This window comes from Cyprinus carpio, chromosome A5 (genome assembly GCF_018340385.1).
Source record: "Cyprinus carpio isolate SPL01 chromosome A5, ASM1834038v1, whole genome shotgun sequence".
In the NCBI taxonomy this organism is placed as follows: domain Eukaryota; kingdom Metazoa; phylum Chordata; class Actinopteri; order Cypriniformes; family Cyprinidae; genus Cyprinus; species Cyprinus carpio.
Genome location: NC_056576.1, coordinates 32,160,187 through 32,172,414, shown reverse-complemented (window position 1 = coordinate 32,172,414; position 12,228 = coordinate 32,160,187). Strand labels below are relative to the sequence as shown.

The following is a 12,228-nucleotide window of genomic DNA, read 5'->3' as shown; positions in this document are numbered from 1 at the left end:
ATGTGTTATCTATATTCTAAAGTGAATAAAATATAAGTTTATGAGATTTGTAAATTATTCCATTCTTTTTTTACTCACAATTTGTACAGTGTCCGGACTTTTTTGGAATCGGGTTTGTAGATGTACCTGTATGTAAACTATAAGTTCATTCAATATACTTACAGTAATAAATGCATTTTGTCAAAGAATATGTGTAACATATTGTACATTTATTATCTGGATACATTCATGGTGAATCAGTCTCTGCTGAAAAGAGAACAACAAATTATATCTGTGAGAAACATCAGAAGCTCAACAGGCCAACAGTCTTTTCTTTATTCTATTTATTTTGTTTATTAAACCCGTGTTTATTATTGGTTTGAAAGATACTATTTATGGTAAAAGGATACTAGATACAAGTGACATTATCTGTGCGAGTTAATCTTCAATGACATCAACACTACCAAAGAATATCAGTGGTAGAGCCTACATAGAAGTTATTTTTAACCCAAAATGTGTTTTGATTTAGAGGTGACTTTCTGTAAGCACGTCAAATTCTATACTGGAATCAATGTGGGTGCTTGAGTTTAGTGCACTTTGTGATCTGAGAATCTGCAAACAGGAAAGATTCAAAGAGCTAAAAAATAGTGAACAACTTCTCTGATGCTTCCGATTGGTCAGTCCCCTCATGATTGATCATTGTGCCACAGTGAAAAGAAAAAATAAATTTTTAAACTGAAAATAGTAACATCAATTAAATAGTTTAATAACACCCTCTGGAGTCGATTAACGCGTATACGCGTTTTGGCGGTATTTTCTCCTGATAACCCCGAAAAGAACTTAAATTAACACTTTCAGTTTGATTCGTACCAGATAAGTGCAACTTTATGATCAATCGAATCTGTAAAGGGTCTACTTTTTTTTGTATACAGACATAATAACAACAAAACTTTGTGCACTTATAAAATAAAGATAACAAACCAAGGAGTGCTGTCTGCAGCCTTTGTCTGCGCTGATCTTCAGATACAAATGCGTCATTAAAATGAACTGTAACTCAGTGAATACTCAACGAAGAGACATGAGAGAGATATCTATAGAAAGGCCTGACATGTCTACTTTTAAACTAAACAAGTGCTGCTGAAAACAAATAATTCTGTGATAAAGTAATCCATATGAAACAAACGCGATGTCCGTTTTTCACGTCTCCCTTCATTATCTTCTAATGCGACCACGCCCCCGCGCCGATCGCGCTTTTTGAGATTCAAATGTTTCACTGAAGCGCGCGGATTTTGAATACGCCCACAACAACAGAAGACAAACGCAGCGAGACTGTTTATCTTCAAGTTTTTATTATTTTACTGTTTGGCTTCGCGATGAGAGGAATAAGACATAATTCACCCCAAAAAGATGTGATGTGGTTGAGGATTTGAGATTGGGATTTCCTCAGAAAAAAGAATGAAGCACTTTATTCAGCATAGATCAGAAAACATGAGTAAGTCTCTTTTTTTATTTATTTATATACTTGTACTAGTTTTTCACATAACGTGTAAACATTTTACTAGTTAGACTTTTTCCAAAGACTTTTTCCAAACTATAATTCCTGACTAAATGTATAATCAAGTGAAATATTATGATGTTTCAATAACAATATACACTACTAACCATTCAAAAAGCTTGATGTAAATAATATAAATGTAACAAATAAATGTAACTGTAACAAATGTAACAAATCATTGCTGTTCTTTCATTTATCCCCCCTAAAAAACCTAAAAAAAAATATTCTCAGCTCTTTTCAACATTAATAACTAATACTAATAATAATATACATAATAATAATAATGATGATAATAATAACAATAAATGTTTTTTTTGTAAGAAAATAAGATTGTTAAAAGGATTTTTCTGAAGGATTGTGTGACTGGAGTAATGATGCAAAAAATTCAGTTTGAAAGTCAGCTTTGATTGTTCCTAATAAACTGTTTAACTGCACTCACAGATGAATATTAAATTATGTTGTGGGATAATTAAATATATTCTAAATAAACTACAAACATAAACAAGTATATAGATTTATTTTGTCCTCACATTCTTTCCTTGTAACTCATCCTCTCCGGTGACACAGCTGACTGAATGGCTCATTATGCAGCTCATTATGGCAGGTCTTTGTCCTTCTCAAGTGTGAATTCATGATAGTTTACGCCTACTCCGCATATGACTTTTACCAACAAAAAGTTGTCTTAGAAAATTTAAATCAATATATTGTTTTCTGTAAGTGAGTAACAGATGATGATTTTCACATCATTTAGAAAAAAAAATTCTAGGCTACAAGCTCCAGTTCTCAAAATTCCTGGGAACCAATTTTCTGTATGTGTTTTTATTGCCTTATTCAAGTGATTTTAACATTTTTAGTTTTTCACTAACCACGCATAAAATTTTTTTTTCTCAAAAACACAATCATGTACATACCTGCTGCTCACATATTATATATAGCCTAGTTTGTGCTGATTACAGTGAGATTAGACTTTAGCCATTTAGATATTTATAAGAAACTGAAAAAAGCACAAATGTCAGGGCATGACAAAACTTCTCCAGGCCCCCAAAAATACCTTAGACTCCAGAGGGTTAATTTGGTGATGCCAAATCAGATTTTGGATTTTAATAAAACAAACGTAACTACATTTATACCTAAACTAATTTTTATGGGTTAAATCAGGTAAAAATGTTTCTTTGAGGTAATAATTGCAGGTTACTACTTTTTATATAAATTGACAAAAACAATGAATAAAGACAATGAAAAAAAAGTTTAATTTATGAAACCATTTAATTAGTGGAATGGTGAAAGCTCTTATGCCTCAGTTCCTTTTTGTTTTCTTCACGAGCAAGGTTTTCCTCCACCTCAGTAAAATTGCTTCATCTCTGTCAGCATTCATAACCTTTGCTTTATACGTTTATTGGTATCTTTAGAAGGGGTGATATATGTCTTCCCTCTTCTTCATCTGGAAGAGGGAGGGGCTGTACCTAATGTATTGCAGTCCAGAGTCTTCCTCACTGTTAGAGGCACGAGTTTGTGAGAGTTCTTTAAAATCTGCAAGATCTAAGACTATTCCATGAGCAAAGATACGTACCCCAAACAACCTCCCCACACTTGACTAAACAAATACCATTGCCGCAGTTTTGTGCAGTACCTTCTTTCTGGCAAGAGTCTAGTCTTCCACATGCTTTGATTAATCTCTTTTGCCTTTTCTTTTTCCTCTTCATAGTCCATGGTCTTCATCTCCACCATCATAGTCTTCTTTATCATCACCATCTTCACGGTCATATTCATCCTCCCCTTCCAGCTTCTTGGATTCTGCTTTAATTTCCATGATATTAGCTTGCTCAGTGACTTCCAATGAGGGTTGAGGAGTTATAGCACCCTCGTGATCTGGCGGAGACATTAATAATTCAAGCCGCAGTTTTAAAGCATTTTAATTACAGTAAACATTATCAACCAGCATTAAAACATTGTTATTACTGAAAAGGCTAATAAAAAAAAAAAAAAAACCCACAACATTTATGAAACTTTTATAATCTGTGCGCAAAATTGTCCTCCAGATTGAACATACGCTAATTCCAATCATTCGGAAATAGGGTGTACATGCCACTCATTCACAAGTAGCATTATCCTTGCCCATGAAATAATTGTGAATTACATGTACAGAATGCTGTGAGATCTCCTGTACTCCCTTCTCAGGTTTAGTTCAAGTATATTACATAAATGCAAATGAGCCATATTCCTAGCTTGTAGACAATCCGACTGGTAATTTCTGGGTAAATTTGGTTAATGATTTTAGATATGGTAAATGTTTTACACACCATTTAGTCATGGTTGGGAGCAGGTGTAAATGTTTTAGTACAAAGTAGAATTTTAGAATATAGAAACATGGTTTACAGAATTGACAAATTCATTCTGTCTGTATTTCATGAATGACGCCCAATGCTTAAGTAGTTTTAGGCACCTGGGGAGTTAGAGACTAGTCCTACCCATCTTGACCCAAATATGCCTTTAGAAAGAGACTGCAGCATAGTAATTTTTTCTATAATACAAACCCATCTCAAGCAGAAACACCATTCTTCCATAGGCTACTATGAGGCATTCGGTTTCTTATCTTTACTGAGAGAAGGGACTGGTGGAAACACCCTGCTTCACTCTGGGAGGAGCCGAAATCCCATTTTGATTTTTTTTGGAAGGGATGGCCAGTGGCCCCACTGTTTTCTCCTGTTCCCATCCTATTGACACAGAGCCACATTTGTCAAAATGGTTAGGAGGAAACATGCTTACCCGCCATTTAAATAAAGATCTCGTCTTTAAAAATATGAAGACTGTATAAATAATTTCTCTTAACGGTCACCCGTCCCCCCTGTGGGACGCCCAAGTTTACTTCACTATTTTACAATTAAATCCTAATCTAATCGTGACAAACTATATATTGTTGGAAAGGTCTAAGTCTCCTAAATAGATATTTTATCACTGTTTTTTTTTTTGTTAAAAATTATGTAGGAAAAGTAACTGATTAATTTATGACAAGCAGTGTTGAGCAGTAACATTACTTAAACGCGTTACTGTAATTTGATTACTTTTTTATAGCAACTAGTAATCTAACGTGTTATAATTTTCAAAATGGTATTTTGAGTATAGTTACAAGCCGAGGTCTCTATACGTTACTGCTGCGTTACATTGCTGACAGAATGCAGTGTTTTATAAATCTAGAGATTGTAAAAAGGATGTAGCACACCTACTGTCGAGTCAAGTGCCAGTGGATTAGTTATTAAAAATAACCACCACCTGACGCCGACCGACCGTTATTTGTTAGTTAACACCACACGCCAATTAAGATGCAGATTTATTTGTTCATCTACATGGACACCACCTCTCATGGCTATGAGGGACTCTACGGGCAAGTCAGAGCATCACGTTTGCAAGAGCGCAAAGATGGCAAGGACAGCCCTTACAATTCTAGATATAGGGGAAAAAATGCCCCTGAATGAGCTTTTGTCTCAAAGTTATCACATCAGCACGAAAGAGTGCAATTTGGAAATAATTTTATACAACAGTTAAAATTAATAAGTAATATAAATTATTGTATATTATATTTTGAGTAGGCTTCATTTTTCAGTTTGAAAAATAGTTTCACAAAAATTGAAATTCTATTGTACATTTACTCACCCTGATGTTCGTTTCAAACCTTATGGTCTTTATTGCTTTTGAGGAACCCAGGAAGATATTTTGAAGAATGCTGATAACCAAAGAGTTTTAGTCTGTTAAATACATGGCGATTCAGATGCAGCTTCTGAAGTTCTGAAAAGGTATAGCATGTGTAATTCTAAATTAAATATGAATTTTTTAAAGCTACCAGGTTTTTTATTTTATTTTTATTTTTTTAAAACAAACTGAAATAATCAGTGCTGAATTAAGCGGAGCTGGGGGGGGATCGGGACCCCCCCATAAAAAAAAATTGAATTATGCGAGTCCCCCCGATATTTTATATTCGTATCAACTACAAAGACAAATCTGAAAAAACAAAATCATGCAGTTAGGAAAGTAAATAAGATTAAAGAGACGGAGTATGGAGATTGAAGGCAATAAATGCTTACTGGTGCACCTCAGATTGTGAAAGCAGACTGCAGTATTGTCATTCATCCATAAACAGTGTAGAGACAATGTAATAGATTCAGTGTGCAGTGTAGGGAGCCTCAATTAAAATGGAGATAGCGATGAACTAAGAGGAGTGACAGCTTTTTAAAGGGAGTTTGCACATGTAAAATTAAATGTACCTACAACAGTTTTATACATTTTGGATTTTATACAACAGTTAACAGAAGCAGTGGTATCGCAGGTGTATGGTTGCACGCACTGTGTGTACCATGCGAGTGCTCAAAGACTGACCTGAGATTTGCCCCACAAACATTTCAGCATTTATCATAGGCCTATGTGTCCCGTATTTTCTGTCTACTGACCCAGCCATTATGATTTTTTTTGCATGCCAAAGTCAATTTCTGCATATAGCCTAAATATTACACCAAATAGAAGCAGAAAATCGTGCTATACACACTTTCATGAGATCAGGTTAGCCTACAACAATGCATTTGTAGGCTATTTTACAAATGGGAATACAACATTCATGACAATGTTTTTACATTCCAGCTACCCGTTAAATGTTCTAGTGGAAAATTACTTTAAAAGAGTCTGGAATGCAATAAAGTGATTTTAAAGCTATTTTAAAGCATTTGCTGCATGGAATAAAAGATAATAATATATAATAATAAATAATTCACATATCAGACAAATTTTTCCTGGTATTTAGAACAGACTACATAAAAAATAAGAAAATATAAGCAGCCTATACAGTTATAAGACAAAGTTTTACATATGCCATTATAATGTGTTTTATTTTTTAATTGTACAGAATAATAAAATAAAACGCAATTATAATCAGGCTTGTTTTAGGGCTTTTTATTATTTGTATATTTTAGACATCCATCAGTTATTGTGGAAAAAAAATGACTCATTGGACGTGCCTTTAAAGAGAAATGCATCTTTAGGGATACAGTAATGAAATGGTTTCTATTTTTGATTAGAATCATTTTGTTTTAAAGTAGTAATTTAAAGCTTTTTATATATTTTTATTATGTCTGTGAGACAATTTGCTGAGTTTAGGTTCATCATTGTGAAGCGCATCTACTCAAAACCTAGACAGCAGAAAGTGTTTTCTTTATTTTATAAAAGAAAAACGTTTTGTTGGTATTGTTAGTGCACATCAATAAAAGTAGACCCTTTAAAGTTTAGAATGATGTATTACTCTTACCTTTATGAGCAAAAAATTACTGCCTGTTTTAAGTTGTTTCCACTGTGAGAGAGTGGAAGCTAAAGCTGCTTTGCAGGATGGTCAACAAACGATTGGATATGCGTCTAACAGCACACATTTGAGTAAACATTTAAAATAACATTGTGATATGCTTGAACTGTTTTATATCTATAGATTTTTTTTAGGCAAGTCATGATGATTTGTGAAGGCTAAATTGATCAAACATAGGCTATATGATCAACTCACTGTCTGCCGCTGGCTGCTTGGTCCTTAATTTAAAAAACAAAACAAAAAACTTGCATATAAATAAACAAAAAAAATGCTCCAAACGTTTTTCTTAATTAACTTAAAAAAAAAAAAAAGAAACGAAATGAAATAGTTCAGTTTTGTAAGTAATGGAAAAGTGATTATGTTAATAGCTGAAACAGTAGTATAACGCTTTTTTGGAAAAAAGTGTGTGGGGAAGAAATCCTGCAGGCGCCCCTGAAACATATGGACTTACATTTCAGGAAACACGTATTGTGCTCTATTTCTTAAACAAAAATTTTAAACAAAGTCACAGCTGATCGCTGTGCATCTCCAAACGAACACAGCTGTTTCTGAACAACGTTTTTTGAATGAATCTGCGTTTTTGAAAACAAATCTAGGGAGTCAAAGTGATTTACCCATCACCCTTCATAGAGAGTCGCTTGCTTCGTTCTTGAATGAATGAATCGATTAAATGAATGATTCATTGACAAGGCAGTGACATGCTGCCACCTACTGCTGGTTTCAGTTTAATTTTAAAGTACAAATGAAGTCATTTAAATAGTTTAATATTTCCATATTCAAAACTTTATATTTTAAACATTAATTTCATAACATCGTTATTATGAAATACATTAATGCCACCTCTGAGACTTCGGGGCAAAAAAGTCTGTATCTAATCAATGCAACAAGAGTTCTGTGCCTTGCAAAGATGAAATGTTTGATGCATGATTTCATTTGACTGGTAACTTATTCTTCTGGATTTTATTTCATTATTTTAAGTGGAATAATTATTTTAAGTGGAAATTAGTGTGTCGTTTAACATTTTTGATAAAATTTTATAAATTAATTTTTTTCACTGCTTTTTAAAATATGACATAACATTTAATAAAGTTTGAAAAAATGGGATTACAAAAGGTAAAAAAAAAAAACTTTGAGTCAGATATTGCCCTATGGGATGGTTAATTTATGTTATATAAATTTATCAAAAAAAGAAAGGTAAGTGTAGAAGCCTTGAGGGCTAATGTTACCTTTTAAAAACTAATTGCAAACATTTATGCAAAGTGTATTAAATATAATACTAGCAAAATACTGTACCACTAAAAGGTTTTTGAGCGGCAAAGCTAATCAGGCCAACTGAGAGACAATTACTAATCATTCTTTTTTATTAAATCATTCTTTTCATTTCACTAAATCAATCTATTTTATTTATTTTTTATTAATACAAAGTGGTCATTAATTATGCTTACATTGAAGCATGTGCAAATTCACAAACAAAGTATGTATAATTTTGCCATTAATGGTCTTAATATTCAAGAATGGCATAGAAAAAATATTAAATAAAATGTAATGTTATTCATAGATCACAAAGATATTTATAATTAAATACATCCAAAAGTCAAGACTTGCCATAAAAAATTTCTTATTTAAACCGTTGTTAATAATTTCCAGATTTGCACTCATTTGTGTCATTTGATAACTATATTCCCTATATCTATATTTGTAAGTGCTTTATTTAAAAAAAAAAAAAAAAAAAAAAAAAAAAAACACAACTACTACTTTTTAGTATGATTTCAGTTTAATCATGTTATGTTTTTTAAAAGGAAGAAAATGTCCCCTAAAAAAGATATTATAGAGTCATAATAGTGTAATTGTGTTAAATGTGAAAAAGCAAACAAAATGTAGCTTTAAAAAATTTATATTTCATTTAGAGTTACACCATGCTATACTTTTTATTTCAGAAGGCTGCATCTGAATCGACATATATTTACAGACTAAAAACAGGAAGATATTTTGAAGAATGCTGATAACCAAACTATTTTCCTCAAAAGCAAATAAAAGACATAAGGTTTGAAACAAACATCGGGGTGGGTAAATGTAAATGTAATGTGAAACTCAACTTCTCTATACAGCTGGGTTCGTCAACCATAACTCCTTCCAGGACAGCCAGAAACCTAGGAGTTGTGATGGATCATCAGTTAAGCTTCACAGACCATATTGCTACACCGACCCGCTCCTGCAGATTTGCCTTATACAACATTAGGAAGATTAAACCCTTCCTGTCAGAGCAAGCCACCCAACTTCTTGGTCCAAGCTCTTGTTCTCTCCAGACTGGACTATTGTAATGCTCTCCTGACGGGCCTTCCTGCATGTACTATCAAGCCTCTATGACTGATCCAGAATGCAGCAGCGAGGGCTGTCTTCAATGAGCCAAAAAACAGCTCATGTTACTCCTCTCCTCATCAGGTTACACTGGCTACCAGTAGCCACTCGCATCAAATTCAAGGTACTGATGCTCGCCTACAAGACGACCACTGGCACAGCGCCAACATACCTAAGCTCATTAGTTAAATCTTATGCGCCCTCCAGAAGTTTGCGCTCTGCAAGTGAACGACATCTTGTGGTGGCATCCCAAAGAGGTTCAAAATCACTCACGGACTTTTTCCTGGACTGCGCCCAGCTGGTGGAATGACCTCCCGATCTCAATTCGAACAGCTGAGTCTTTACTCATTTTCAAAAAACATCTAAAGACTCATCTTTTTCGCCTGCACTTAACCAACTAATACTAGTACTTACCTTTTTTTTCTTGTCTATCATATTCAAAAAAAAAAAAAACCCTGGCTACGTGTTCTGTACTAGACTGAGACTTGTCATAGCACTTGTATACCGTTGTTGTTCTCTCATTGATCTTTGGATAAAAGCGTCTGCTAAATGATTAAATGTAAATGTAATGTAAATGAAACTATCCCCAAATATTTTTAAAACTGAAATGATAGCCTACTCAAAATATAATATAATAATAAAAATAATAATATTAATTTTCTTATTCATTTAACTGTTGTATAAAATCATTTCCAAATTTGCACTCGTGCCTGGTGTGATAACTTTATGGAGACAAATTCAGGGGCATTTTCGCCCTATATCTAGAATTGAAAGGACTGTCGTTGCCATCTTCCGCTCTTGCAAACTGGATGCTCTGACTTGCCGTAGAGTCCTCGTAGCCATGAGAGGTGTGTCCATGTAGATGAGTAAATAAATCTGCATCTTAAGTGGCGTGTGGCATTAACTTAACGTCGGTCGGCGTGTTGCGTTATTTTTATCATGTGGTGGCGTCTGGCGTTAACTTATTGCCTGTACGGCGCTTCTTTAACGCCTGGTGGCATTATGAAAACAGCGTTTTAAATATTAAAATGGCGGTGAAAAGCACACAAATTCTGAACCATTTGTGCTTTCCATAGATTAGAGGCCTACTCCCACACGAGACCCGACGCAACAGATTGCGGCGCGGGACAAGGAGGGCGAATGCAGAGACTCGTGTGTGCGGGATGCAGGGGTATAAAATGATTCACGGGACTCCCGTAAAATAGAAATATCTAAACACATAAAATATCTAAAATAAATTGTTTCATCTATAATAAATAAATTAATCTATTGCACAAAAGCAACATTAAAGAATATAAAATATAAACGAGCAATGCAGTGCTGAAATTTGCATGCTCACGAATCCTCTCATTATAACACACACGAATTGTAGACATTATGAAAGCTTCGTTGTGCATATACTTGTGTTATAACAGATTTGTGAGATTGTGATAAACTGAGACGTCTTTAGAGATTATAAATGCAGCACTCTTTGCTGGCATTCTGCCAAACCATGCAGGCAGCAGCCAATTGCTTTAGCTAAAAATAACACTGTTCTGTGAATGTTCATGCTTCAATAAATATTTTATCGGGAGCGTGTATGCTGGGATTTCATAAATTTCATGGAGAGAAAAAAAAAGTAATGTAACTAGTAATGTAACCAATTACTTTTGAAATAACGTAATCAGAACAGTAACATGATAACCTTTTAAAAGTAGTAGTCAGTAATTTGATTACATTTTAACAATAACAATCCAAAAAAACATTACAATATTTAAACACAAAATCTACATAGCAAAAAATCTAACACGATTTATATATAGGGCTGTGCAAAAAATCGAATACGATTTTCATGCGCATCTCTTCAGTAAAGACGCTCCTGTGATTAGTAGTGTATCTCCAGCACGTGCGTTCAGATCAGGGTTGCCAGGTTTTCACAACAAATCCTGCCCAGTTGCTTCTCAAAACTAGTCCAAAACTAGCCCAATAGCGTTTCCAGGAGGTTCCCCGATAAAAAAAAAATTGCATCCCGGGGTTAAAATATACGTTTTTTTGTCAGGCTTGCCCTGGTAATATTCACATTTTAGGCGCTAAATATCACGTTATTGGTATTGGGGTCGCTTCAACCCACTGACATGAAAAACAACCGCAGACTTGGCAACACTGGTTCAGGTGGAGCGGCATTTACTACACAGAGCCGTAGTCCACCGACAAGCTACACAAAATCGATTTTAAAATCGCAGGCGATTCTTTGACGATTTTGAAAGCGATTTTGTGTAGCTTGTTGGTGGACTACGGCTCTGTGTAGTAAATGCCGCTCCACCTGAACTAGTGTTGCCAAGTCTGCGGTTGTTTTTCATGTCCGCGGGTTGAAGCGACCCCAATACCAATAACGTGATATTTAGCCCCTAAAATGTGAATATTACCAGGGCAACCCTGACAAAAAAAAAAAAACGTATATTTTAACCCCGGGATGCAATTTTTTATCGGGGAACCTCCTGGAAATGCGATTGGGCTAGTTTTGGACTAGTTTTGAGAAGCAACTGGGCAGGATTTTTTTGTGAAAACCTGGCAACCCTGATCTGAACGCACGTGCTGGAGATATACTACTAATCACAGGAGCGCCTTTACTGAAGAGATGTGCATGAAAATCGTATTCGATTTTTTGCACAGCCCTAGTTATATATATATATAAAAAAATAAATTCATTGCCCTTTTCTCTATCACACTTTAGAAATCATTAGAAAGTATATATCAATTGAAAACTTAATCTAAAAATATGTCCTTTGAAAACCATTTTAAAAACCAGACATCGCATTACCATGAAAATGGTACATCAATATGTTACAAAATGTTTTCATTCGTGAATCATAATTTAAGTTTGGATCATGCACTTTCACGTCAATGTTCAAAAATGTGAGTGACAGTTAAGGGGTTAAAGGGGTCATATGATGCTGCTAAAAAGAACATTTTTGTGTATTTGGTGTAATGCAATGTGTTTGTGGTTTAAGGTTCA

The 12,228-nt window shown here is 34.3% G+C and overlaps 1 protein-coding gene across 3 annotated transcripts in view; it reads right to left on the bottom strand.

Moving 5' to 3' along the window:
* Positions 1–3,225: 3,225 nt before the first annotated feature.
* The window catches only part of LOC122145086 (zona pellucida sperm-binding protein 3-like), a 49,093-nt gene continuing 40,090 nt past the window's right edge, over positions 3,226–12,228 (bottom strand). For 2 of the 3 annotated variants that reach the window (XM_042756924.1, XM_042756926.1), the window contains one exon: positions 3,226–3,403. The gene's annotated coding sequence lies outside the window, so the exon portion shown is untranslated. Of the gene's footprint in view, positions 3,404–4,187; positions 4,249–12,228 lie in introns of those variants that run through there. The other variant, XM_042756925.1, reaches the window with a different exon arrangement.